Source organism: Cydia fagiglandana, chromosome 11 (genome assembly GCF_963556715.1).
Source record: "Cydia fagiglandana chromosome 11, ilCydFagi1.1, whole genome shotgun sequence".
Taxonomy (NCBI): domain Eukaryota; kingdom Metazoa; phylum Arthropoda; class Insecta; order Lepidoptera; family Tortricidae; genus Cydia; species Cydia fagiglandana.
The window spans coordinates 16,282,133-16,309,699 of NC_085942.1; the positions used below are offsets into that span (position 1 = coordinate 16,282,133).

Here is a 27,567-nt window from a genome sequence, read left to right on the forward strand (position 1 = left end):
TATTTGCATTTTATATAGAGATGATAGTTCAATGACGTCCTGCATATATTATACATTCTTGAAATATTACGTACAAGAAATAATTATCGAAGCTAAATAAGTTTTTTAGTTTTTTGTTTCAATATGTTTAGATAGATACCTACGCTAAATATAATAGGTATACCAATTTAAATATTATTGCAAGCAAGATGCAATGATTCTCATATTTTTGCTTCTTGTAAATGCAAAAGTTATACGTTATATAACTTATATCTCATCGGCAGGATCAAAATATGTATAAAGTTAATCGTTAATGATACAGCCAGTATCAGATTGACATATTTTAATTTCGATTATTCATCCTCGTCTGTTGCCGCCCTTATTTTCTGACACGTGCCTAATTTTGTGCTGCCCGATTAGAACTTTATGATACGTCAATTAATAAATCTAGCAACGATATGGATTAGATGTGTCAGTGTCAAAAGTGACGTATTTGTTTGAAGAAACGTCACATTTGACACTGACATATCTAATCCATATCGTTTCAAGTTCTATTAGTTGACCTATCTTAAAGTTCGAATCGGACCGACAGTCTATACAGTCAGACGACGAGGGGCGACGGAGGGTGGGGGGCGGTTCGTGCGCACCCGAGCTGCATACATCGCTGTCATCGCCATTATAGCTCGGTACACCGCAAAGGCCGTCGGACCACTGTTACTTTTTACACTGTGGCAGAGGTCAGGTCGCGGATATAACGGCGGGAAGCGCAAGAGACGCTTGGCTGGCTTAAGGCCAAACTCTTTAAGGGTTTGTTTAAAAATAAATAGATCTTGAGGTTTTTTAAAGTGTTTTATCCTCTACCAACAAACCAAGTATTATTTATGATGATTTAAAGAGAGAAAGAAGAACTCAAAACACAAACTCAAACTCTGGACACATAATGTTTTCGAACTTAATAAGTCAATGATTTTTCGTATGTTTCGAAGAGATAAGTAATTAATATAAAATGTGTTGGTCGTATTATATGTGTATGTCCCGCCATTATTTTCCTACTCGGGCTCCTAAATCCTGTGGAGAGGTCGGGTCGCGGATCACTCGGCGGGATGCGCAAGAGACGCTCAGCTTTCTTAAGGGCAGGCGCTTTCAGGATTAAATTTTTATTTATTTATATAAGTTCTAAATTTAACTGTTTTTATTATATATATTTTAAGAATGTTATTAAATGAAGGTAACTAAATAATTTGACACATAGTACATTTCATATATACACATAAATAGGTTTTTTAGGTGTCTAGGTTTAATTTATAAAACGTTTTTTTGACAATTGTTGATGTACTATTTCTGTAATCTTTCGAAAAAAATGGTTACCTACATAATTTGGCTTAATTGTGAATTGTGACACATTTTATTAACTCTCAAAAGACACACTTATTTTAATGGAACTTACAAATAAACAAAATAACTATCTTTTCAACATACATTTTATCTTAGTTCTTTTTGTTCTTTTTTTTACACACTCTTGATTTTATTCATAGATGTATCTTATCAACTAGGTATCTGTTGTTATACAATAATATTCTGAAAGAAATGCTGGATTTATCTTATCAGCTACGTCTTTTTTGTGTGTGTTATACAATAATATTCTCAAACAAATGCTGCCCCTTAACCAGTTAGAAAGCTGCGCGCGCAGGTCGAGTGGATCTTCATTAGAACTGGCCGAGCATTCCTATTGCCTGCATAGTTCACGCGAATCTTAGGGCGGTTTTAGACTAACGTTTTTTTCTGCGCGTACACGGTCGTTTCGACGGTACGAGCTTACACGCGCGTTACATTTCCCTACATTTGGTTTTTACGAGCTTAAGCGCGCGTTACTTTTCCATACGTTTGGTCTTTACGTAGCTTACGAGTACACGCACGTAGGCGTACGCTCGTAAATATAAAGCGCTAGGCTGAAACTGCCCTTACGCTCAAACTATTGTCACTAAACTATATTTATTTGGTTTTTCTTAATCAGGATTGATCCTCCAAACAACAAAAAAATGAAACCGTGTGAAAGCACTCTCGTCTAGACCGTTTGAAACACCTGCAGTCGGTTAGTGATTGTAGGGTAAAAGTGGGATCGATACCTCAGTTTACACGTAGCGACCTGTGCTAGTGATAGGGTTAATTTTTTTAGTTTTATTGGAAGCTTACCCCCTCTTTCTCATTGGTCAGTGGCGTGCGATTCCTGTGGACCGACAAGTTTGGAGCTCGGTACCTGGAACCATCTCCAGTCACAAATTTGATGTGATCCAAAATGTGAATTTGGATTACCTACATCAAATTTCTGTGCTCTTTTGAATGGAACTTTTGAATGAAAACTATAAGTAATTATCAAACTCGCTATCAGCTATAGGCTTCGTCACAAAGCAATTAGCTACTATTAAACTTTTTTTTTTATAGAATTGGATGGCATTTATACCGCCTATAAGGGACATGCCTTAATTTTCGTGAGTATATGTTATTAGGGATCCTCAGATCCCATATTGTACCTATTTAAAAACCTAATGTGACGGCTTCTACGTTGTCAAAAGATCTGCTATGTCACGAGTTAGAAAAAGCTAAGAATACCATTCTGTATGTCACCATCGGTACAATTCTAAACTCAGATTAACGTTCCCAGGCCCTCGGAGCCAGAGGTCCGGTGCACCCGGTAGCTAACTAATTAACGGTTAATTGTTTCGGGCCCAGTTTACCGCGCGACGGATAAAAGTTAAGGTATTTTCTAATTACTGTTTATAGTTAGAGTCGAGTGTTGCCGGGCGGCAGTCATTTGTTTTTAGTGTTTTGCCCAAGTTATTAAATCAAGTGTTTAAAGGCGTTTAACGGTTATATTTCGTAATAATTGTTAACGATAATTAAGTACTTAATTGTATACCTATTATTATTTTATGAATATAGTTTATATTTTAATAACGATGTTTATAATTATAGACGTTTAAGCATGACAGGTAGGAATGGAAATTATTAACGCAATTATTTCTAAGCATTCTAGAAATGGCATTATTAACATGAATGTTTATAGGTAAATTCCAGCCGGCTAAACAGATTTAGCTGAAATTTTGCAAAGAAAAAGTTAATCACGTAAGGTGCAGGAGGCCAGCGGGAAATTTCATCTAAAAAAGATGTTTTTCGCTATCTGGATATACATGGCACTCTAGATAATATACTCGTATAACATGGAATTTATTTCGATTAGTTGAAATTTCACGCAGTCGACATTGCCCCCCTGCACTTTAACCTTAATCTTGTACAATTATGTATATATAGTAGTTTTTATTTATTTATTTAATGAAAACAACATAAATCTATATCATAGGATTTACAGGTCACTATTTTTAATTTAAACTACATGTATTTATACTATAATATGTATAGTGACTAGTACAAGATAAGGACTTAAAAGGTCATAAAAACTCCAGCTATGTGATATAAACATCAAGATTTATGCCTTTATAAACATTAAATGCAATTTTATACAGTAACTCTGTTTTATTTTGGTCTAGATTATTGTAATGCTGTGGATAGACCGTCGTTTTGTACAAGTCTATGTGCTCGGCGCGTGTTATCACAAAGTAACTTTTTTTTGTGTAATCTAATAAAAATCTGAAAACGATAACGTATTTTGTTCATTATATGTGACGTTATCTATGAAAAGGGACCTTATTGTCGATGGCGCTTAAGCCATTCTTAACGATACTCCGATATAAATACAATGCCGCGCGACGCTGTGCGGCGTAAGCGCCATCGACAATAAGGTCCCTTTTCATAGATAATGCCCCATATGTTATTACACCAGTCTAATATCTCACTTAAAGTGTTTAATATCCTAATTTCCTGACTGTCATAGACCCTTGGCTGGATTCATTTAATCATGAATATGTTCATTAAAACAACACTTTCCAAATACCTAAATATAACTGAGTTTACAAATGGAGTAAATATTGTGAAAATAAAATTCAAAAGCCTACTAAAGGCTACTTTTTTGCCCCCTACCATAAAAGTAATCCAGTAGCTAAATACCTAGTGTAGAGCCAGCATTAGAAACTCACAGCCATTTCCACATTATCCGTTGAGATCTTGAAGCGACCAATGAAGTCATTTACAAGATTACAGACCCGGTCTATTTCAATGAAGACTCGAGATTTTGGAGATAGCTAGAATGGCTCGATAAAAATAACTAGAGCTTGATGACAGCTTGAGATTTCATGCTATTATGTATTAATGGTCAGATTAGTTAACTGCAGAGAAAGTTTAGTTACTTTGACTATTTCACGACGTCTAAAAAAATGTAATGTAATATGTTCGAATCGATAGGTAACGTGCTTACACCTAATCGTTCAGAAGCAGAGATTGACAATCTGTAATAAGCATATTTAAGTACAAGATGTAGTCGTATTTTCACGGAAACGTACGAACGTGTCTTGTTATTTCAATCAGTCTCGGTACAAAAAGTACTGACGTTGACTGAAGTAGCAAGATAAATACGAAAGTTTCCGAGAAAATACGAAGGAAAACAATTATGCTTTTAAGTTAACAGTTACATATACTGGCCACAAACAATAATGTACGACGGTGCTATTTGATCATAAAATTCATAAAAGTCGTTAGCATAAATAATGTCCTGCCAAAGCAAAAGCAAAATAAAAAAAGCGGCCAAGTGCGAGTCGGACTCGCCCATGAAGGGTTCCGTAACAGCAAGTAATATAATAAAATTGCGGTTTACGGTTTATGACGTATTAAAAAAAAACTACTTACCAAATCTTGTTCAAACCAATTTTCGGTGGAAGTTTGCAAGGTAATGTACATCATATATTTTTTTTAGTTTTATCATTCTCTTATTTTAGAAGTTACAGGGGGGGGGGGCACACATTTTACCACTTTGGAAGTGTCTCTCGCGCAAACTATTCAGTTTAGAAGAAAATGATATTAGAAACCTCAATATAATTTTTGAAGACCTATATGGATAGGTCTTCAAAAATTATATTGAGGTTTTTTTCATCAAACCCATACGTGTGGGGTATCCATGGGGATACCCCACACGTATGGGTTTGATGAAAAAAACATTTTTGAGTTTCAGTTCTATGTATGGGGAACCCTAAAAATTTATTGTTTTTTTTTCTATTTTTGTATGAAAATCTTAATGCGGTTCACAGAATACATTTTTACTTACCAAGTTTCAACAGTATAGTGCTTATAGTTTCGGAAAAAAGTGGCTGTGACATACGGACGGACAGACAGACAGACAGACAGACAGACAGACATGACGAATCTATAAGGGTTCCGTTTTTTGCCATTTGGCTACGGAACCCTAAAAACGGCCATAGATTCTCGACACAACTTGCCGTAAGCACCGTCATCGTTTTAAATTAAATATTTAAAAGTTGACACGAAATTAGTGCAGATCCGATTAGAGCGTTCTTATTCTTTATTTAAATTTGAATACCTGTCGAATGGTGTTCGAAGTTCAAAGTGTAGATATGAGTCATCCTTTGTCGCTGATTGGCTGGTAGTTTTTGATCGTATTTAACATACTAAATTTATGAATAAAATATAGATAATTCACTAAGATTACGAATGAAAAGGTTACATTTCAATAATTTGCGGTATACGTATTTGGGACTATTTATCTTTTTTTTACGTAATAAATTTTGGCTTTTATACAGCATACAAATAAAAAGTAGGTAAATTTCAAACCCATACCTAATTTACAGATATTGTAAGTCAAAATCGATATTCTAGTCTAGAGCAAATATTCCAATTTGTATTCTAAGCATTTGCATCTGAATAAACTACAATGAACTGTTTGCATTAAATAGACAAAATTAGCCTAAATAATAAAACATATACCAAACCCGTTCCTAAGACTTGAATCATAAAAGTTGCCACTAGATAAAGCCTCACAATGCCTAATGCGATTCTTATCGTTTTTTTATCCGATAGTAAGTTCAAGTGGAAAAAACGAGGGGAGGCCTTTGCCCTGCAGTGGGACACCAAGTAGGCTAGAAAAAAAAAGTAAGTTCATCTTCATAACTTCTTTTTCACCTGATATCACTACTTACAGTGTTATCTAATAATTTGGTACATAATATTGGCATTTTTTGCAAATCTGTATTATAAAGGCGTGTGACAGATATGGCAAAGTAATTCTCGAAAAGCTATGCAAATTCAAAAAGAACTTGTTACGAATGTGTTTTAGTTGATAGGTATTTATTCTATGACTAACGGCCTGATTCTAATTTTAATAAACCTCAAAAATTTGATATCGACGCGATATGGATCAGACCTGTCAGTGCCCAAAGTGACCTTTCTTTAAACAAAAACGTCACTTTAGACACTGACAGATCCGATCGATATCGTATCGAGATCTAATTTTTGACAATTATAAAAAAATAGAATCAAACCTTTCGAACTTAATCGAACTATGCTTTAGCAAAGTATTAACGCGTTATCATCATCATCATCTCAGCCATAAGACGTCCACTGCTGAACATAGGCCTCCCTCTTTTTTGGGGGGTGAATGCCATAATCGCCACGCTTGGCAGGCGGGTTGGCGATCGCAGTCGAGTACACCGAATTTGAGGGACGCTGCTGCCCGTCCACCGGTGGTCTTGGACGTGGTTTAAGGACATACCCAGGTCCTGGACGTAGTTTAGGGACATACCCGGGTCCGTTAACGCGTTAGAGGTCCACATATACCACATAAAGTGTCATTCTATAGCAGGCCTATTCGGATTCTGAGATAATCACAAGATCTAGAGACGATTTAGAAATCAACTAGATCTACATTAGATATCGACTAGATGTGACTTGGATATCTAAGTCATAATTGTCGAAATCGTTCAAGAGGACCTCCAGAATCGCGGAAACGTCAAATTTGACATATCTATCCTACAAATATCTTTAAATTATCCATATTGTAACTTGTTGAAGTCTAGTAGAAATCTAATTCATTTTCCGAATCGAGCCGTAGAATTTGCTAAATATGTAAACAAACCGCCATATTGAAATTGTCAATGAATGATGATTTCAATATGGCGGTTTGTTTACATAGTTAGCACGTTCCATAGAATGACACTTTAGGTACATATTCCTTTTCTTTCGGCTCCATAGCCCAATGCAAAGAGTAAAGTAAGTATAATAGGTAAAGAGAGCCCTCTTGAAGCATTTTATGGAAACTCATTTGAAAGCGCCATCTCTGATTCTCCCCGGAAACTAAGTATGTGTGTGTGCGTGTACAACTACATATGCATCCATACGTGTACTTTCGTCCCACATAATATTAGGTCTACTTGGTCGGTTTAAAAGTCCATTTTTTGATTGGTTTCTTGTAACAAATAACTATAATTGTTTACAAGAAGTCAAACAAAAAATGTACTTGTAAACCGCCCAAGTAGACCTAATATTATGTAGAAAAGGTTTTAAAGAGTGGAATGAATATAACAGAAACATAATAGTAAGTAATAGTAAAGTATTTTATTGCCTTCAATTTGGTATATACAGATAGTACCTATTGATTTGCTTGCAGCTTCTGACTCTATATCCATTGTCTAAGCAGGTACCTCCATAATATGCGCTCCAGTTCCTCCCACGACGTGTCTTTAGCGGAATCAAGACGCACGATTTTTTGCAGAATGTCATAGAACATGTTTGTCGTGACCAAAATTAAAATTGCACTATTATAGTTTCGAACTTATACACAGGTCCTTTTCATCGCTATTTGCAGTGAGCGCTAACGATGGAATTTTTCATTTTTCGTTCGAGAATATCTAAACCTCCCGGCATTTTCTTGAGCACTATCAAAATTTTTAAACCTCCAGGTGTTGTAATATTGGGAGGCTAATTTCCCTATTTTCGTATTTAATGCTTGCTCCATTTTTACTCGGTTACACTTTAAAATTAATAGAGAATAATTATCTTATATAATTTGTTTACGACATTTATTTTGGTCTGACAAGTAAACAACAGTTGCTAAGTAACCAACATTATAAATAAAGAAAGGTCTTGACAAACTAGGTATGTAACCTTCTCAATGTTGTATTCATGCCTTAAAATTTTATCAATTTTATAGTGACACATCTAATGACGTAGTTTGCATAATCGGAAGTCTGCTTTACGCAATTTTTCTTTCTTTCTAAATTGACGCCATCATCCGCCATCTTTACTGACGTTAACTATGTTCCGAGTGTCCCCCCCCTGGCCCAATGCCTGCCATCCGTTAGGTGACACTTGTAAATTGTCATTCCATGTTAATTTTATTACTATTTATTGGCCTTTTTACAAGCTTTTATTTAGTTACCTGACCGTTGTCTGTAATCGAATCTTGCAAGTTAAATTTGATCCACTTCCCGGTTTCCGATTGAGCTGAAATTTTGCATGCATGTGTAAATCAGACGACAATGCAATATTATGGTACCATCGAGCTGGTCTGATGATGGAGACAGGAGGTGGCCATAGGAACTCTGTGATGAAACAACGCAACCTAATTGTGTTAGGGGTTTTTAGAATTGTCTCGATGAGTATTAGATGTCTGTCATAAGAAAAGTACTTACAGTCAGAGATAAAAGCTTGAACCAAAAATAATTTTTTTTCCAAAAAAATATTATAAAGTGCGCCGGCGACTATCGGCTGACCGTTCGGGTTCACGCTACACTAGTAATACTACAGCAATATTGCAGTTCCCGACTGCATTACTGCCGCAAATGTCAAAGGTAGATGTAGGTATATATAGCTAATAACTAGAAGGTCTTATACACTTACACTACTGAGCAATCACAACAGCTCAATTTTTGAGAAAAATTTCATACAACAAGACGTGTTTTTATTTATGTCACACTGATCATACGACCGATAGGCAGGTCGCAAATAGCTTTTTTTTCGAATGAAAACTGCTGTGAGACATACTAAGATATTAACATTGTCGCGAGTGACTCAAAACAAGTGAGTCTAAACCGTAAAATTTATTCAAAACTTTTTTTATTGTAATCATAGTTTAGGGAAACCGCATAATATTATAGAAGTAACTTTATTGCTTAATTCATACATTAAAGATACTAACTACTTCGGAAGCATATTTAAAAAATAACGCTATCAAAATATAAATCTCTATTTTTAAGATTATATTTCAATAAAATACAGTAAGCCTCTATACTTAATCAAACAAACATATCAGATTTTCTTAACTATATACCACGCGTCCATTATCTGATATAAAAGCACAATACCGATTTCATGCAATCCGCAACTCTTAAACCGGTACCGGTACCACAATCTTGAACGGGAGCATCTGATCTAAATACGCACTACCCTATCTGACGTGCCAATTTATCTTTGATACTAATCAGACTAATATAGACTCTATTTCAAGGTGGTAAAATTATCTGAGATGGAACAGTTAAGTTGGTGATTGTGTACAATGACACAATATAATTTACTGTCCAAATTATTCATACGGAAGCCTACAATTGAACCCTTGAACCCGATAACCGGTATTAAACAATGGTATCAGTTCATGTTATAACATTTATTTGGGAGCGCACTTATGGTACAAAAAATATCGAGAGTAGCTGGCATTTACAGGGTTCTCGGATTTATTTAATAAAAATATGATATTTTTTTTTAAATTATACTTAGTTGAGATATTTCTTTTGTTTTTCAGTGGGTTCTTGTCTAGAATTAATGATTAATTTGTGTCGTTAAAAAATAAAAGTTATATAAATATGCATAAATACTCGTAAGTAGTTGTTTACTATAATAAATTAGATATTGTGCTTTAATAATAAAAAGCTAGAGGTAATAAGACAGCGGTAAATTAGTTAATAATTTTGTTTTACTCAACTAACCAGTGAAAAATAAACATAACCACTAAAAAACAAAAAGTAATTATATAAGTAGTTTGTAATCATAATAGACCTTGTCTAAGAAAAATATTGGTCATTTATCTAAAATATGTGAGCAATAAAAATCGCAATTTAGTAAAAGTTCAAGAGCCGGGAACCCTAAATGCTATCACCGACATTAATGTCATATAGCTAAATGATACCACTGTCATTAATGCACTTTACGGCTTTAATTATAAGGTCGCAAATTGCGTAATCCTTTTTTTTGTCAAAGAAAGGTCTATTATTCAAATATTACGCCACTTAAGTTGACAAAGATGAACATACCAGAAGTCAATTTGAAGTTTTTTTGAACTGGTTTATATTTTAATGGTCAATGTTTTTGGAGACAATGGTTTAGATTTATGATTGTATGCTAATGTGATAGTTTTGTTTATGGGAACATTTTTTTTGTTTTTTGATAATATTATTTTGCTTTTGACAAAGGGTAGAGAAGATAACAGGATAGAGGTTTATCATTTAAATATTAAGTTTTATGAATGTAGTATTAAGTAATGCCACATTCGTAAAAACTAAATCGCATCAATCAAAAATATACTTCAATTTTTTTTAATTAAAAATTACATGTGTAACTTTCAATTGATGGCGGCTATTAGTAATACTGATAAGCTACCTATTCATCTTTGTTAGAATAACAAAAGCCGTTAAAACAAATACGATTTTTTTTTGCAGGGGAGTGAATGTATTTCAGAAATGTCGTAAAATGGCCACCGGTACAACTTTTGTACACAACTAACTATGAAACGTGCAAACTGAACTGTCCTAAAAAACCTTTTTATAAACAGCGATCAAAGTGTGACTTTTAAAGTCTAAGTAATAAAATACGCGTGACTTATTTCATACATGACTGTAATACCACTCCTAGCAGATGATTTGGATTAACAGTACTTGTAGATATATCATAGATCTGCTCAATCAATTCAATACCATGATCCGTGTCCAAACACATGTCATTTTGGCTCATGTTTTTGCGCGATAATATCATGTATTGTCATATTTTTGACATGATTTGATCAGCGTTTGACATACTATTTGTAACGGTTTCAAAAATGAGAGAGATTTTTTGTGTGCGTTTTGCTTGTGGTTTTACTTTGCTATAGGTACATAAAAAGTCATGAAATCAGAAACTTTTGCTTCATAATTTCTATCTACCGGTATTTACCTTAGCAGCCGACTGCTGTGGTACTAGGATATATAGTAAATTACTAGGTATTTATAACAAAGTTTGGAAAACAGTGTTACATCTTAGTCTAAAAACCCAGAGGCAAACCCAAAACCAACTAAAATTTCTACATTGTATTTTTTTTATTATCAACCGACCGGCGATTGACCCTAGTTAAACCTGATTGAATGCGAAGACAATTGTGTTTGATTTGATCATACATCATACATATTTGTGTCGCTAAATGCTGCTTAAATTATTAAGATTATTTGTAAAGATGCACTAGTTCTGATGATGATGATGTGTTTGATACTTTGATTACTTAATTAACGACATAAGCACTCAAAATATCAAATGGATATCTATTACTATAGGAAAAGTAACCGGATATTAGAGGCGTCAAGTCATAAGTTCAAATATAATAGTTCTTTACGGCAATGCTCCAATTGCGGGTCGCTTCCCACGATAGAAATGTTATAACCCGCCTAACCCGGTATTAGCGGACGAGTAGCTCTTTCGTTAGTTTGTTCCGCTTATAACTATAACTATCTTTATTGAATTGAATTAAACATAACACGATAGTCAATATGTGTAACAAATCTAACAAATGATTCCTAACTAAGAAACAAATGTTAGTACCTACCTATGTATTTAAACTTTATTGTTCAGAATATTGAGTTCATTTAAGCAGAATGTTAAAAATCTCATGGACCAATCACATTACGAATGAAGAAGTACTACGTAGAATGAGGAAGAAACCAGAAATACTTAATATCATCAAGAAAAGAAAAACAGCCTATCTGGGTCACATCTATAGAAATGAAAAATACGACTTATTGCAATAATCATCGAGGGAAAGAGAGGGAGAGGTAGACCTAGAAATAAATGGATAGATAACATTAAAGACTGGACGCATACAAAAGAAGCAGCCACCCTCAAGAGATTGGCAAAGACCAGAGAGCTGAATGCCATGCTGACCGCCGACGCCCATTAGACTAGGCATGGCTAGAGATGGGTAGGGGTGAGTAAATACTGAGTATTTACTCGGTATTTACTCAAAGCACCCGATAAATACCCGTATTTACTCATTTAGGTGGGTAAAAACGATTGCTTATAAAATATTCAAAAAGTGAGATTAAAGAACAAAATTGTCTTTTATTGAAGAGTGCTAACGTGTATTAACAATATCTATAAAATAAAAAGCATAGAGGACGCTTAATTTAGGAAAAAAAGGTAATTATTAGTGAGAGGCAAATTTTGTTAACAATTATGTTTTAAATAAGAAGGTATTTACTTTAAAAATATGAGTACTTAAATTCTACCGATGTTCTAGATAAGTGCATGTCGCGCAAAAGTGCGTGTTTACGCGGCACTTACGACCTTTTATTAAGGGTTTTTTAAAGAAAACTCAAAAATGGCTCAACCGATGATGTTCAAAATATTGCTTTTTGTACTCTATTATACGGCTAATCTCCCGATATGTTTTCATATTTTTTCTGAACTTTGGTTCTAAAGTTATAGAGAGGGAATCATTATTTTGGCCTTTCGAAAGGGTTTTTTTCCAAAAATATTCAATTTATCCAAAAATGTTCTTAGAAACATTCCAGTTATTTTTAAAGACCCATTTAATGATGTGCAAAATGTTGGTGGTTTCTGAGATTTTTTTTTGTGACAATTAGTTACATGTATGGAGTGCCCCTCTTAAAAATACATTTCTTCCAATTTTGAGTACGTAATCCAGTAGCGGCTTACAAAATATACCTATATTTCAAATTGATATGCCCCTTTCAGCACTCTAAATAGTTTATACCCACCAATTTGGGTATAAACGAGTAAATACGGGTAAATTGAGTAAATACTGAGTATTTACTCGGTATTTACCCGTGAGTATTTACTCACTACCCATCTCTAGGCATGGCACCAGAAGAAGAAGATATCATGAAGTAAAACTATTTTAACACCCTTTATGGCGGCGACATTCGTATAGTATTCCGTAGTCAATTAGGAGACTGACAAAAAATATACAGGCTAAACTAGCCGTCAATAAAATCGTCTATGCTCAATAAAACCGAAAGTCAACAACCAAGACCAAATAAGAAGAAACCTACAAATGCGATCAGTAATGTTATTATAATAGTGAACGGCGATGATGGCACCTTAATGATTTAAGGCGATTTGCCCAATAACAGTAATCAGTTCAAAACCTCTGATATATCAGGCTTGATGTCCACATAATTTAGAGTTTGTTTTAAGCAAGTCACGCTAGATGGTGTTGCATTTTATGGCACCTTAGTTTTTTTAATAGCTTTTGGTCTGCCGTGTTTCAACTAGACAAGTTAATCGGAAAAAGGATTGTACGGCTGTGCCGCTTTGTTTTGCTCGACTTGGCGTATGGCAGATGTATTTTTGCAACTAGCGAAAAGGATCAAAATCTTAAAAATACGAAGGGCGTAGTTCTTCCAGATAACATATCAAACATATGGCTACGGCTATAGTACTCATAAACATGCTAGCTCACATCAAGACGTAACCGAAGTAATTGCTAAAACCAAATTTATTTCGGACCAAATAAAAGGTGACGTCGATTTTACCGTAACAATGAATACAATGGCGATGTCACACAATGTAAGTTTACCAACAAAACACTCACAATGCGATGCGTGATTAATTCTATCGTGCAGTAAGTGCTCCCTTTTTGTCGTTAAGTGGCCTTTGTAAAGTTTCAATGGAGTTTTTTACTATTTTGAAAATAGCAACAATGCAATGATATGATACAGGAATTTGATAATTTGTCATATTGGCCAAGTAAGAAAAGTTGAAAAGGGAATTGAAGTTTAAAATGAGCGAGCGTTGGATAGATTTGATGTTGAATATTTAATACAAATTATTATCAATTAAATCAAATATGTAATTATTGATATTATTATTCCGTCTCTGACAGTATGAGAATCGAAAATCGTAAACGTAAAATCTTATGACAGAACACACCTAAATTAAAAAAAGTTTGGGAAGTGTAGAAATTATAAATTAGGAATTATGGTATATTTATAAAGTGTCGCAAACTCTGCAATTATCCATTTATGATTTGATAACAGGTACCTGTTTTTACGCAGATATGAACCTGTTGAATTATTGATATTATTGTAATTTTGACATTTTGAATAAAGCTATACGATAATAATAACCTTTTGAATTTACGGAGACGTGTATTAAGTGATTTTACACTGTTATTATTAGTATCAAAACATGTGTGCAAATCTGTGATTTTCTTAGGTAATTAACATTTTCTAATCCAGGCTTTAATCTTTTCTTAATACTTAACTGTAAATAGAAATCCATCACTCCATTTTATGTTGTAATATTTATAGTTTGCTATTTTATTACTAGTTATTAAATTTATGATTGCTATAAATAATATCAAAAGACGAATGGAGGTCCCTATAGAACTAGATTATGTCATTAAGGAAACTCTTTAGAATGATGTAAAGACTAGGATGAATGTTAGTAAGACTGGGATTGCACAAGATTAGTTTAACTGATGATATTAAAGACGAAAGAGAATTGGACAACATCTGTTCAATATTCTTCATCTTCGTTTCTAATCTAATAGTGAAATTGTCGTTCCGATAAGAGCAGGATGATATCAAATACATCATTACATACCTACGTATATACCTATAATTTTATTTAAGTACCTACCTACCTACACAGACAAAACATCCTCCGGGCTTAGCATAATCGCGCTTCCCCCTCTGCCACGCATACGGTCATTTTACTCCATGTTCGAGTAGAAAGTGTCTTTGTGTGACGTCCGTGGTTTTGAACGGACCAATCACGGCACGGGACTTCGCTCACCTAGTCCCGCGCACCCCCGCATGTTTGGCATCATCGGTTGCATGAAATAATTGCTCTAAACTCGGTCTAGGGGATTCCTAGTCTATGTCTACGAGTTTTTACTATTTTTTGTTACCTGTGTATTTAGGTATACCAATACGCCATTCGAATAAAAAAGCATGCGAAGTGAATTATTTTTATTGCAATGTATTACACTTTTGTAGCCGGTTCAATGAAGTGCATAATTTATACACATCTATTATATAACCAGCTGTAACAAATTCTTAAAGGATCGACAACCACAAATACTACAATTTATTTTTACTATAAAGTACAATCGAAAAAACTTCACTGTATTTATCATCTGGTTCACAAAACAATCGGCACTGCACAGAACATCCGCTCTCTCGAGAGCTATGAAGCAATAATCATAAATAATCATAAATTAGTTGAACCAATCTGCCAATACGGGACCCTGTAAGGCAACGATTGAGTTATACGTCAGCCTGGAACGTGACTGATCCAAATCTGCTACAATTCATTGGTTTTATATAGAAGAAATCGAAGAGCAATTGATTCCAGAGCTCATAAGCAACCATCAATGTCGCTTTCAACTTTTTATCTGAAGATATGTGCGTGATTTTATTTTTCCTTTATCTAATTTATTCTCGCTTCTAAGCCGACTTTTTACATTTAACAGTTGTTTATCGAATTAATTAGTTAGATTCCATTATAATTCCTGTCTTCGATTAATGAATATTTAAAAGATAAAATTTGTAATTAATATGGATTTGTAACGATTCGTGCCTATGGATTCGCATTAATTAAACCCTTATCTAAATACAAAATAGTGGCAGACCAGTTTTTGGTTCGACTTTCTAAAATCAAATTTCAAAGTGATCTTATAAAAGCAATATGCTTTTAAAAGGAAATTAATGAATACCGGATGGATTACATTAAAGAAGTTAAAAAACTTCGAACTTTGCCTAAGCTTGCGTCAAAAATTGACATCATTAGTCATGCTCAGAATTTAAACGTCAATTGAACAAAAACAGACGACGTAAACAAATTGAATATTCCCACATAAGAAGGTGAAAATCCACAAGTAAATATGGGATCAAGTATGATAACAAATGATCTTTTCGTGGAACATTACAATCTCAACCTTGTTGTCAAAGATGTAGAGTATACATTTGTTTGTAAGGAAGATAATGTCGTTAGCGAAGGTATTAAAGTTTACAATCAAAATGCAGTTTCGTTTTATGCAGTCTAAAGAGTGATCCGCATGTGTTCTTTGATTAATGATGTTAACTCCTGGGCTATTATCAAAAGATAGTGCAGGGACAATTGTTACAATGTGAGGTTGTGACCAAAAAGTTTACAAAGCTACATTTTCTGTTACCCTATAAATGTTTTTACAGTGCCATTCCCTATTACCTGTCGTTAGGATTGAAATTGGCGCAGCCCTTATTTTTTCATCTGAAATGCAAGCTTGGGAATTTGGACTAGTAAAAAAGTTGACTAATGATTCTGGTTTGAGATCAAAACGATATTCATGTGTGTTTTTTTTTCTGGAAGGTGACGCATTTTGTTCCACTTAACGCTTTTTACTGAGCATCTGTTTAATGACGTTAACTAGGATCTGTTGTGTTTGACTAGGATCCACGCTTTAATTTTTTAATAAATCGAAGGAAGTGTTTCATTCTTCTAGAGTTTTTAGTAAGTACATGTGCATATGCCGAAGAGGACCATAATATCATTGAATGTTTATTTATTTTCTTTATTCATCATTTCTCTTAGGCTAGGGTTTTTATAATATGAGTATAAAAGTAAACCTTTATTTATTTTATTATTTTAATGTTGCAATAAATTGAGACATAAATTTTAATGTTGATATTAAATATGTTATATAAACAGATCCTAGTCAAAGTTAGTCTGCTTGGTTAGATTTTTTTGTAAACATTTAAGTAATTTATCAAACTCTAGGAAGTTTTGACTACTTAAAATAAATTTATTTTTGATTTCGTTTTCTTCGTAAATTCGTAACTCTAAATTATTTGGATGCTGTTAAGCAATAATGTGTCAACCCACATGAATTTTTCAATAAGATGTCAACTCAAAAAATTGACGCTTAAACTTGACATTTTATTGCAAAATGGATGTGGGATGACTCATTTTTGCTAAACACCATCCATTTATAATTAAAGAAGTCAATAAAAACGACAAAATTCTTTAGTTAACCCTTAAATTAACCCCACAGCGAGTGACGTAAACACATAACAGCACATTTACGCAACAGTAACTCTTTCCTATCTTCGTATGTAAATAGCGTAATCTCGGAGCACCACTTTCATCTACGATCCCAAAAGGAAGTTATCTTAACAGTAAACATCGGTAGTTACGCCCTACCGCACGAGAATGGCAACGTTGTATCTCTCAATTCGAAATGTCGTAAATGCCACTGGGTGTTACGGCGTTTTATACGTTTTGTGTGTAAATGTGTCATTATATCACGGACTCGTTCGTTAGAGGCAGGCGCAAGGTCGCGATAAATCGGTGAACTTATCGAGCTGAATAGAACGTGGTAACTAGGGCTCTTATTCTGGCTAGCATTTGCCCTAGGCGAACTAGTGTAATCGTCAGTTAAGTAAAGTTTAAGGATTTCAAGGCCAAAGATAATCAAATTTGTATTGGCAGTAAAATAGATTGAGGATGATAATTTATATCGTAAAATAATGAATAAGTAGAAATTAAAGAAAATTGAAAATCAAGTAAACGTTTATGTTAAAACAAAATCAACACTGGAGACTCATACTTTATTTGGGTATTTAGTCTATTATGATTTAATACTTTGATTTACTTAGGTGCCTATAGTAAATTTACATACTTAATAGAACTAAAGCTAACAATTTAAGTATCTTCATCGTAGTATTAGGGTCTCCCCAAATATATCGACGCGCATTCGGCAAAAGCCGATAGGAAAAAGCTTTATGTCCGCGCAATAAGAGCGAAAAAGTCGTCGTTCGGCTCGGCTTGCATCGGCCGGCGCCGGCCGACGCGTCGTCGGCTTCTTCGCTCTTATTGCGTGGACATAAAGCTTTTTCCTATCGGCTTTTGCCGAATGCGCGTCGATATATTTGGGGAGACCCTTAGTCAGTTGGGCATCAGTCTCTTGACAAATATACTTCATATAAATATTCTAATGGAATATCACCAAAATCGCTGCCGTATCACATGCTCCAAATTCAAACAAGAAATTTTACTATAACAAACCCATCAGTATAAAAAAAAGTCGTTCCAACTGAATTAAATTCTACATAAAATACGATAAAAATTCAAATAACGAAACGCAAAGTGAGGTTTCTGTGCGTTATTGCATCACGCAACCGCGTGGGTTATAAGAAATAAGAAATTTAAGAATCCTCTATTTTATTTATGGATATAATTACCCTGCACAATTCTAATGATGAAAGCAAACATTTGTGAACCAATTTGAATATAAAATAGCGTAGGACCGAAATTAAATTTTACTTTCCTTAATTAATTTCTGACTTTACGCGTTTTAATTTGGTTTCGTGAGATATTGGTCGCGATTAAAATGTTAAATAGTGAGTGTGAGATGAAAGTTATGAATTATGATTGAATTGATAATATGGTGGAGCTATAAATAGCTCAATCAATGATTTTAATTGCAGTGTTAAGAATATTTAAAGTAACCGCTATGATGAGACTAGCAAAATATTTACACATTTTAATAGTTTGCATGCTGCTTCTCTAAAATATGATGCCTACAAAACGTACACTTATCTAATTAGCCGATACTCAAGTTGTTTTGCTTGAAACTTAATTTTATACATAAATACTCATGTCCCTAATAAAAACTAATAACTATCTTGATAGTTTTTATCACTCTTTGACTAAACCAAAATTTGAAAACCGGGTTATTATAGCTTTAGTAGTCATACTTTAAAAAACTTGTGTTCCTTTTTTTTTTTACTTAGCCTATTTGTGTGTCCCACTGCTGGGCAAAGGCCTCTCCCCTGGTTCTCCATGACTCCCGATTTAGCGCTTCCTCCGGCCAGTTGTTAAGGAAGGCGTCAAAGTCGTCCCGCCACTCGTCGCGTCGTGTTACTTTTACTGATAGGAAATTGATTTTGATGTAATATGGCTTTGTTCTGCTCAACAAATACCTTATTTTTATTACAAACAAATGAAGATTTTATATTCTTTACGATAACGTCGTTTCTCTGTTGGTATTAAAATGTTTTGCATATTCTAGTTGATGGTTGTATACCAAGTTTTATTGTGGTTTTTATATCCGTTTTATTACAACAACATTGTTTTAACGAGTCGTAATAGCCTAGTTTCTATTTTATTTTACCTGTCCATTAATAGTGAGTTGCTACGTTATAACTATGCGAAATTACTTTGATATAAAATGCGGGTCAGATTTTTTTTAGTATGAGTTAATACTAAATCGTCACTACTTTGAAAAAATGTCGTATCTCTCGTATCACTGCTAGGTACTCAAATTTGAAAGACAATTAGAGAGTTATTATAACTCTCTGTATGCATACCATACATTAGTTAATTAGGGTTCCGTACCCAAAGGGTAAAACGGGACCCTATTACTAAGACTTCGCTGTCCGTCCGTCTGTCACCAGGCTGTATCTCACGAAACGTGATAGCTAGACAGTTGAAATTTTCACAGATGATGTATTTCTGTTGCCGCTATAACAACAAATACTAAAAACAGAATAAAATAAAGATTTAAATGGAGCTCCCATACAACAAACGTGATTTTTTAAACAAAGTTAAGCAACGTCGGGAGTGGTCAGTACCTGGATGGGTGACCGTTTTTTTTTTGCTTTTTTTTGTCTTTTTTTTGCATTATGGTACGGAACCCTTCGTGCGCGAGTCCGACTCGCACTTGCCGGGTTTTTTTCTTTTACCTACGTAAATACAATCTCTGTAAATAGGTATTATAATGCAGAATTAATTTAATTAAATCGTATGCGAGGAACCCATTTCGGAAGACTATAAAAAACTATGCACAAGTCATTATATTTATTGTTCCGTAGTGTATGTAGACATACAACTATTTTATAACGGCCAGTAAAGCTCGCAGCTAGATGCTAATTTAGCGCTATGAGTATAGGTATCATGCCATTAGTGACAGCCGACAGTGACTGCACGTATCGCCGCCTTCTAAATTGAACCTTAATGGTCTTACATAGTTACGAGTAATTTTATTCACGTTGCCAAAATTGGCGCGATCGGAAGGCGACATTTACACAGTTCAAATGAAACCGTTTATGCTCGTCATATTGGTGCTGTGTAGAGTTCGGTGATAGGTATAGGCACTGCCTGCTGTCGGAACTGAAATTTTACCTTCCGGCTGCTTTAATATGACATTCGGATTGCTACGGCAACATTTTACTGTTCCGGCGTTATACATATGCGGCGTTGAAGCGATCAATACTTAATAGTCTATCTCGTTGATAAAATTAGTAATGGATTGAATATTCTACTTAGTTATCTATTGCGGCATTGACCACTAACGTAAGTTATCATAGAAATTTAGAGTGCCATTTCTCGCGTCAACGCTGCAGCAGTAGCGTTGCAACAATAAGGGTAACATTCCATTTCTGACCACAGCTGCACTACTAGTACGAACGCGTCGGTGTTATTGTCAATATTCATAGTAAAATGAATGGTAATTTATTTATTTATTTATTTAGAAATTCAGAAATTTTATTCAGGCAACAAGGCCCATATTACAAATACCTTACAGACTAACATACATATGTATTTTATAAACTTAAAACTAAACACTATTTAGACGATAAAACGGCGTGGCTCCGTTGCATCGGCTGCTCTTGTGTCGGATTCGGCAGTTTGCCCCGGAACCTCCGAAACACGACACCTTTCGGCCAGAAGTCGGCGCACTCGATGGTCTCCTGCAGCGGTCGCGGCACGCGCACCACAAAAGAGTTGAAGTGCACGTAGTGGCGCGATCGAAGCTGGAACACCCTCAGCGTGTAGCCGGTCTTCTGGTGTACATATTCCACCACTTCAGCAGCCGTGGCGGTATAATGCAGGCGCGATACGTACAGCGCCTTACTCGGTGTAGCAATCCGCAAGCCAGAATTAGCCGGTTCGGCGGTACCACACTGAGTCTTACGAGGCGCCGCGCGCGCCTTCTTCTTTCTCGATACCAGTGTGAAATCCTCCTCATCCACACTGGCAACACATTAATGGTAATGCTGCTGTCGTTGGAAATGGACTGTCACTTTAATGCTACTGCAGTCGCCATACGAATGTAACCTTAAAAGCTCCGCTGTAAACACGTAAACGTAAAACAGTTGTGAAACTATTAAATTGTCGGTTTCACACTTCATCTTTATGCAGTTGCGTGAGACGTTCAATTGAAATATGTTGTTAAAGGATCGTTATTTCGTTACAAACAGGTAAGTACCAATGGTTTTATAATTAAGTAACTGCGTTAATATTTATGATTTTTAATGTATGTGACCATTATTTACAAATTAGTAACAGATTGTGGACTTCGTATCCTCTAATTATTTTTGTTATAAAAATTGTTGATATGGTGCCTACATAGAATTACAAGTACTTCTGAGAGTTTAATTTTAAAGCTACATACACGGCGTAACATGAGGAAACCGAATAATTTTAACAGCGTATTCCTGATCATATTTAGAGAAAAAAATGTCCTATAAATATTTTGAAATTCGCCTAGTTTCAGCCTTAATATTATTAAAAAAAAAATTAAGTTTTTATTGTTACGTAGTGTAAAAGGCCTTTTTGAGGGTGATGTTGCTGCTATGGGACGTAGTCTAAATTAAGGATATTTAGACTACGTCCCACGTTGATAGATGTCAAAAAGTGACAAGTAACACTTTGCAAAAAGTAGGTTTTACGAAAAAAAATGTATAAATCAATTTTAAGTGACATTCAAAAAATAATAAAAAAAACAAAAAAAAATTTTTTTTTTGGCGAAATTGACCAAAATTTATATTAAATTTTTTCCTTCTTTTGACCTCAGACATGCGTGGTTAAAGTTATACGGATTCCTCATGTTACACCGTGTATTTGGGTAAAAAACAACAAAGCTTCCCAAAAACTTATAAAATACAAAAAAGTCAGCGGATACGAAGCACAATTTACTAATCTAATCAGCACAGTTCCCATAGCTCCCAATGTCAAAATGTATCATTTATCAAAATCTAACTTCTGTCCTAGCCTATCTACCACACACATAGTACCTTATTTCTAATTTGTATTTTGAACCTTAATACAGGCAATAAAGGTACAGTTTTCATTGACACAATTAACGTCATCAAGCAGATGATTCTTTTTTGTAATATGAATCTTAATATTAGTGCAGAGAGTTGGTTTTTGATTCGCGAAACTGTCATCATTCAAGCTTGCGCGAGATTTTGTTTATTGTAGATGTGTCACTGAAGGACAGATGTGGTTTAAATACTTATTAATGATGCTGTTGAAGTTTAAATGGGAGTGAAAAACGATTTTTGTGGTTCAACGAATAAAATGACTATGGTTTTCTGTAATCATGATCCTAGTATTTTTTTATTGCTGGTATTAAAATTTCTATGATAACTATTATTTAGACAATGTGCTTAAAAGCTGGGCTTAAAAATCATGAAATTAATTTTGAATTCAATTGCGATCTACGCAATTGTTATCAAAGTGTACTGTATATTAAATTGATTTTTGAATACGGTGAATAAAAGTAGCCCCTGTCGTTGTCGAATTAACAATCCAAAATCCGTTTTTGTAGAATAGGCACCTTGCCCTTTTATTCATATTCATGCTATTCTATATCTTGAATTTCTACGGTTTGATTTCGAAAGTAATGTAGGTAATGACAAACGCCCTTTTACGAGCACACATTTATTCCAATTCTCAATACACATTTCACACTTGAACACACACTTTATTGCGATCGTCTCGCGACCCTATTACACTTATGTCCGTACATTTACGACAGTTCCGTTACTATTATCGATTCAGCCAGACCACCTAGCTGTGACCTAAAAGAATCACCTAAAGAGGAGATTAGAGCGTCGTAAAATCTGTCAAAGCTTGTTACAGTAAATTTTATGACCGTTGTCACACCAACATGGACTGGTCTATCAAATGCTGTTATATTCTTGACTTGATTTCCTTGCAAATTTACAGTTGGAATCTCAGTCCTTTAATATTTTCAAAACATTTGTTTTCGATATCATCGTATTAATAGTGTCAAAGGCCTTTTCTCTATTGTAGACAGGTAATTGAAAAGCGATAGGTAAAACAAATGACAATCATTGTGGAAAAGTTTGAGTCGTTCATGAATCACGCGCTACAAAGTTTAATAATATATGCAACACAATTTATGCATGAATGATCCCATGAATACAACGATAATTTAAATAGAATCAGATACACAACGAATTATTATGCAAGAATGAAACTAAATACAACTTTTTACTGATACAGTGATAATTTAAGAGGTCGTTCCATCTTAAACGGCAATGCCTTCGAGAATATGGCCAAAGATGTATTGATTATTCATAGGATTATAAAATTAAAGCGTACGGTGTGACATGGGCCCACGCGTTTGACATTAAACTAAAATTTACGCTGATGACGCTGGTGACTCGTCTCATCTAAATTAGATCAAGTATTTCGATGTAAATAGTATTGGCTGGTGTTATTACTCCAACTATGAGAGTATAGTTATGACTTATAATTTAGGTCACAGTAATGTTAGAGTATCATCAACAGACCTTTAAGCCTTAGAGTATTTAGTAACTGGAGACGTTATGGCTGTCATTTTCTGAACAAAACAGTCTGCCGATTTTTGCGGGGAGAGGACGACACGTCAAATGTATTGCTAATATCCATGATTTCTACGTAACGTACGTACAAATAGCCATGTCAGTCCATACAAGAGTTTGCACAATTGTGCAAGGTTTTCGGCAGAGGGGTAAGGTCTTAGGTAAGGCGACTCCGGTTATTAAATGCTCTAAGCTTTAAGCATACACATTTATATCAACACAATTTACATTTATGTATTAGCACAGAGAAGTTTTAGCTCAAATAATGCCACTAGACTATAATTTTATTTGAATTTTACACGAGTAAAATAATTATAACCTACCAAATAGGTATAGGTACATTACTTACATTGGGCAGCAAAGTGAATCACTGTATTTTATAAAAAAGAATATTGTAACTTATAGCATCCAATCTTAAATAAATACCGTGATATGTGACACTTTTATATCCTGTAGATAAAATATAATTTTATGTTTTTTATGGGTGCTATAAATTAAATTTCTGCGGGTGTAAGCCATCCGTCAACTTTGATTTTTATTATAGTAGAAGAGCCGGCCGCAAATTTTCTAACCGACTTGATACCACGATGAAATGCACAATGGTTTCCCATAAAAGTGATGCTAAGTCCGAATTCGATAGTCTGCCACGGCGGAACTTGCCGAAAGTACGAAAAAGAAGGCCACTTCCGGTGCGAAAAAAGGGGGCTGATTTAACCCATCTGATACCGAAATAATAGTTATGGCAGCAGTTAGAAATTTACATGTAGACACATAAAAGCGAAGTCTGCCAGTAGTTTTTTTGCCGGAAGTGCTTGGCAGACGCTCTCAAAGGTGGCCAGCGGGACCCCTAATTTAACCCATCTGATACCACCATGAAACCAATTCCAGTCGGTAGGTATGAACCCTCATGTCAGGAATATATAAGTCTGCCAAGGCTTTTCCTGCCGAAACACCTTGGCAGACGAGATTATGTAAGCAAGGTCGGCATCGGTTACCCTACACTAACCCATCTGATACCACCATGAAACCAATTCCAGTCGGTAGGTACGAACCCCCATTTTAGGAATATATAAGTCTGCCAAGGTTTTTCCTGCCGAAACACCTTGGCAGACGAGATTATAAACAAGATGACCATCGGTTACCGTACACTAACCCATCTGATACCGCCATGAAACCAATTCCAGTCGGTAGGTATGAACCCTCATTTCAGGAATATATAAGTCTGCCAAGGCTTTTCCTGCCGTAACACCATGGCAGACGAGATTATGTAAGCAAGGTCGGCATCGGTTACCCTACACTAACCCATCTGATACCACCATGAAACCAATTCCAGTTGGTAGGTATGAACCCCCATTTTAGAAATATATAAGTCTGCCAAGGTTTTTCCTGCCGAAACACCTTGGCAGACGAGATTATAAGCAAGATGACCATCGGTTACCGTACAGTAACCCATCTGATACCACCATGAAACCAATTCTAGTCGGTAGGTATGAACCCTCATTTCAGGAATTTATAAGTCTGCCAAGGCCTTTCCTGCCGAAACACCTTGACAGACGAGATTATGTAAGCAGCATCCACATACGAGGGATCCGTATTTTGGGATTATACAGATTACGGACATTATTAATAGCTGTAGGCTTATTTATTACTTTATGCTTATACATATTTGTATATTATTATGTTATTAATAAAATATATTTATAATTTATTAAACCTAAACGTAATACATTGGGAATTCATTACCTGCTTACGGCAGTAGTAGGGATAAGTGGGTCAGTTCTGGCTCACTGAGCCAGGCCAACAGTCCCTCCCCCTTTTTTCCCTTGTTGAGGCCCTGCAACCTTGCCTTGAACCCAAACTAATGTCATTGTAGCTCGAATCTAACCTAATTTATTTTTATTGCTTTTAGAATATTTCAATTATCTACTTTTGCGAAGTTAAATGTTGAAATCTCTATTTCGAAAAATGGAATTTTAATGTGACTTTAACACGTTCACTGCGTTACGGGGGCTTTAAGCCCCATACGATGTCATCATTCAGTGCGAAGTTAAATTTATTTTAGAAGTTAAAGGGGGAGGGGAGGGTGCACACATTTTACCACTTTGGAAGTGTCTCTCGCGCAAACTATTCAGTTTAGAAATAAATGATATTAGAAACCTCAATATCATAAGCGATAAGACCGCCTGTTGTTACCTCTATTGTCTTTTTAGGGTTCCGTACCCAAAGGGTAAAACGGGACCCTATTACTAAGACTTCGCTGTCCGTCCGTCCGTCCGTCCGTCTGTCACCAGGCTGTATCTCACGAACCGAGATAGCTAGAGAGTTGAAATTTTCACAGATGATGTATTTCTGTTGCCGCTATAACAACAAATAGTAAAAACAGAATAAAATAAAGATTTAAATGGGGCTCCCATACAACAAACGTGATTTTTGACCAAAGTTAAGCAACGTCGGGAGGGGTCAGTACTTGGATGGGTGACCGTTATTTTTTTGCTTTTTTTTTGTTTTTTTATGCGTTATGGTACGGAATCCTTCGTGCGCAAGTCCGACTCGCACTTGCCCGGTTTTTTTATGTTATTGTCCATTTATTGTAAACTAAGTGTATGTGAGGCGTGCAAAAAAAAGTATTGTATTGTATTGTATCATTTTTGAAGACCTATCCATAGATACCCCACACGTATGGGTTTAATGAAAAAGACATTTTAAGTTTCAGTTCTAAGTATGGGGGACCCCCAAAATTTATTGTTTTTTTTTCTATTTTTGTGTTGAAATCTTAATGCGGTTCACAGAATACATCTACTTACCAAGTTTCAACAGTTCTTATAGTTTCGGAAAAAAGTGGCTGTGACATACGGACGGACAGACAGACAGACATGACAAATCTATAAGGGTTCCGTTTTTTGCCATTTGGCTACGGAACCCTAAAAAGGAGGTATTAATTCGGTTTTTTAATGTTTGATATCTCCGTCATTTTGGGATCGATTTTGAAAATTATTTTTTTAGTTGAGTTGTAACTTGTAAGTATATACATACAGATTGGTTCCGTCTTTGTCAAAACCCAGTCCTGATGGTGAGATTTATGAGGAATCGAGGGCACTCTTCAAATCTTGTAAGGGTGGTTCACGTTTGTATGGGAAAAATTCAAACTCTAGCTAGAAGAAGCGGCACCCCCTCATTTTGTTACACTTATTATGTTGACAAAATACGCCAAGCATCTTGCAATCTTAACTACAAGGGGGTGCTCAAACACATTGAAATTTTTCAAATTGTATGAAATCAAAAAAATAAATAAGTTACTATTTTTTTTATTTTTATGTAAGTAGTAGTTTTCACATTATTTGAAAGTGTGATTTAAAAGATATTATTTTGTAAGAAAATGTTTTTCTACTTCAAAACTCTCTTCAAAACTCACTATACATCACATGTGCAAATAGTGTGAAACCAGATATTTTAAATAAAATTCTGAATCATAATTACTCTTTTTGTTGGGTTTCAAACAACATACAAAATTTCAACGTGGTTAAGCACCACCTTGTATAGTAGTGTTGAGTCGCTCACTCGCGAGGCACCTCATTTGTACCACTCAACTCAAAAATGTCTTACTTCACTCCTCTATTCATTTTACTCATTTACTCGCGCGCATCACAAACACCTCTTGCCACACAAATCATTCACACACTTCAAATTTCAAAAAAACTCTTATCCTTTCAAATTCACTCGCGAACCTCAAAAACTCAACGCTCCTCACAACTTGCAAAAGAGTCCCTGGATGGCACGAGGCGCTAGGTGC

At 35.0% G+C, this 27,567-nt stretch overlaps 1 long non-coding RNA gene across 1 annotated transcript; it reads right to left on the bottom strand.

Annotated features, from left to right (window-relative positions):
* Positions 1–4,739: 4,739 nt before the first annotated feature.
* LOC134668578 (uncharacterized) lies at positions 4,740–26,827 on the bottom strand. The gene is made up of 2 exons (XR_010098806.1): positions 26,434–26,827; positions 4,740–4,976 (listed from the first exon to the last, which is right to left on the bottom strand). It is a non-coding gene; the product is annotated as an uncharacterized LOC134668578 (long non-coding RNA).
* Between the last annotated feature and the right edge of the window lie 740 nt (positions 26,828–27,567).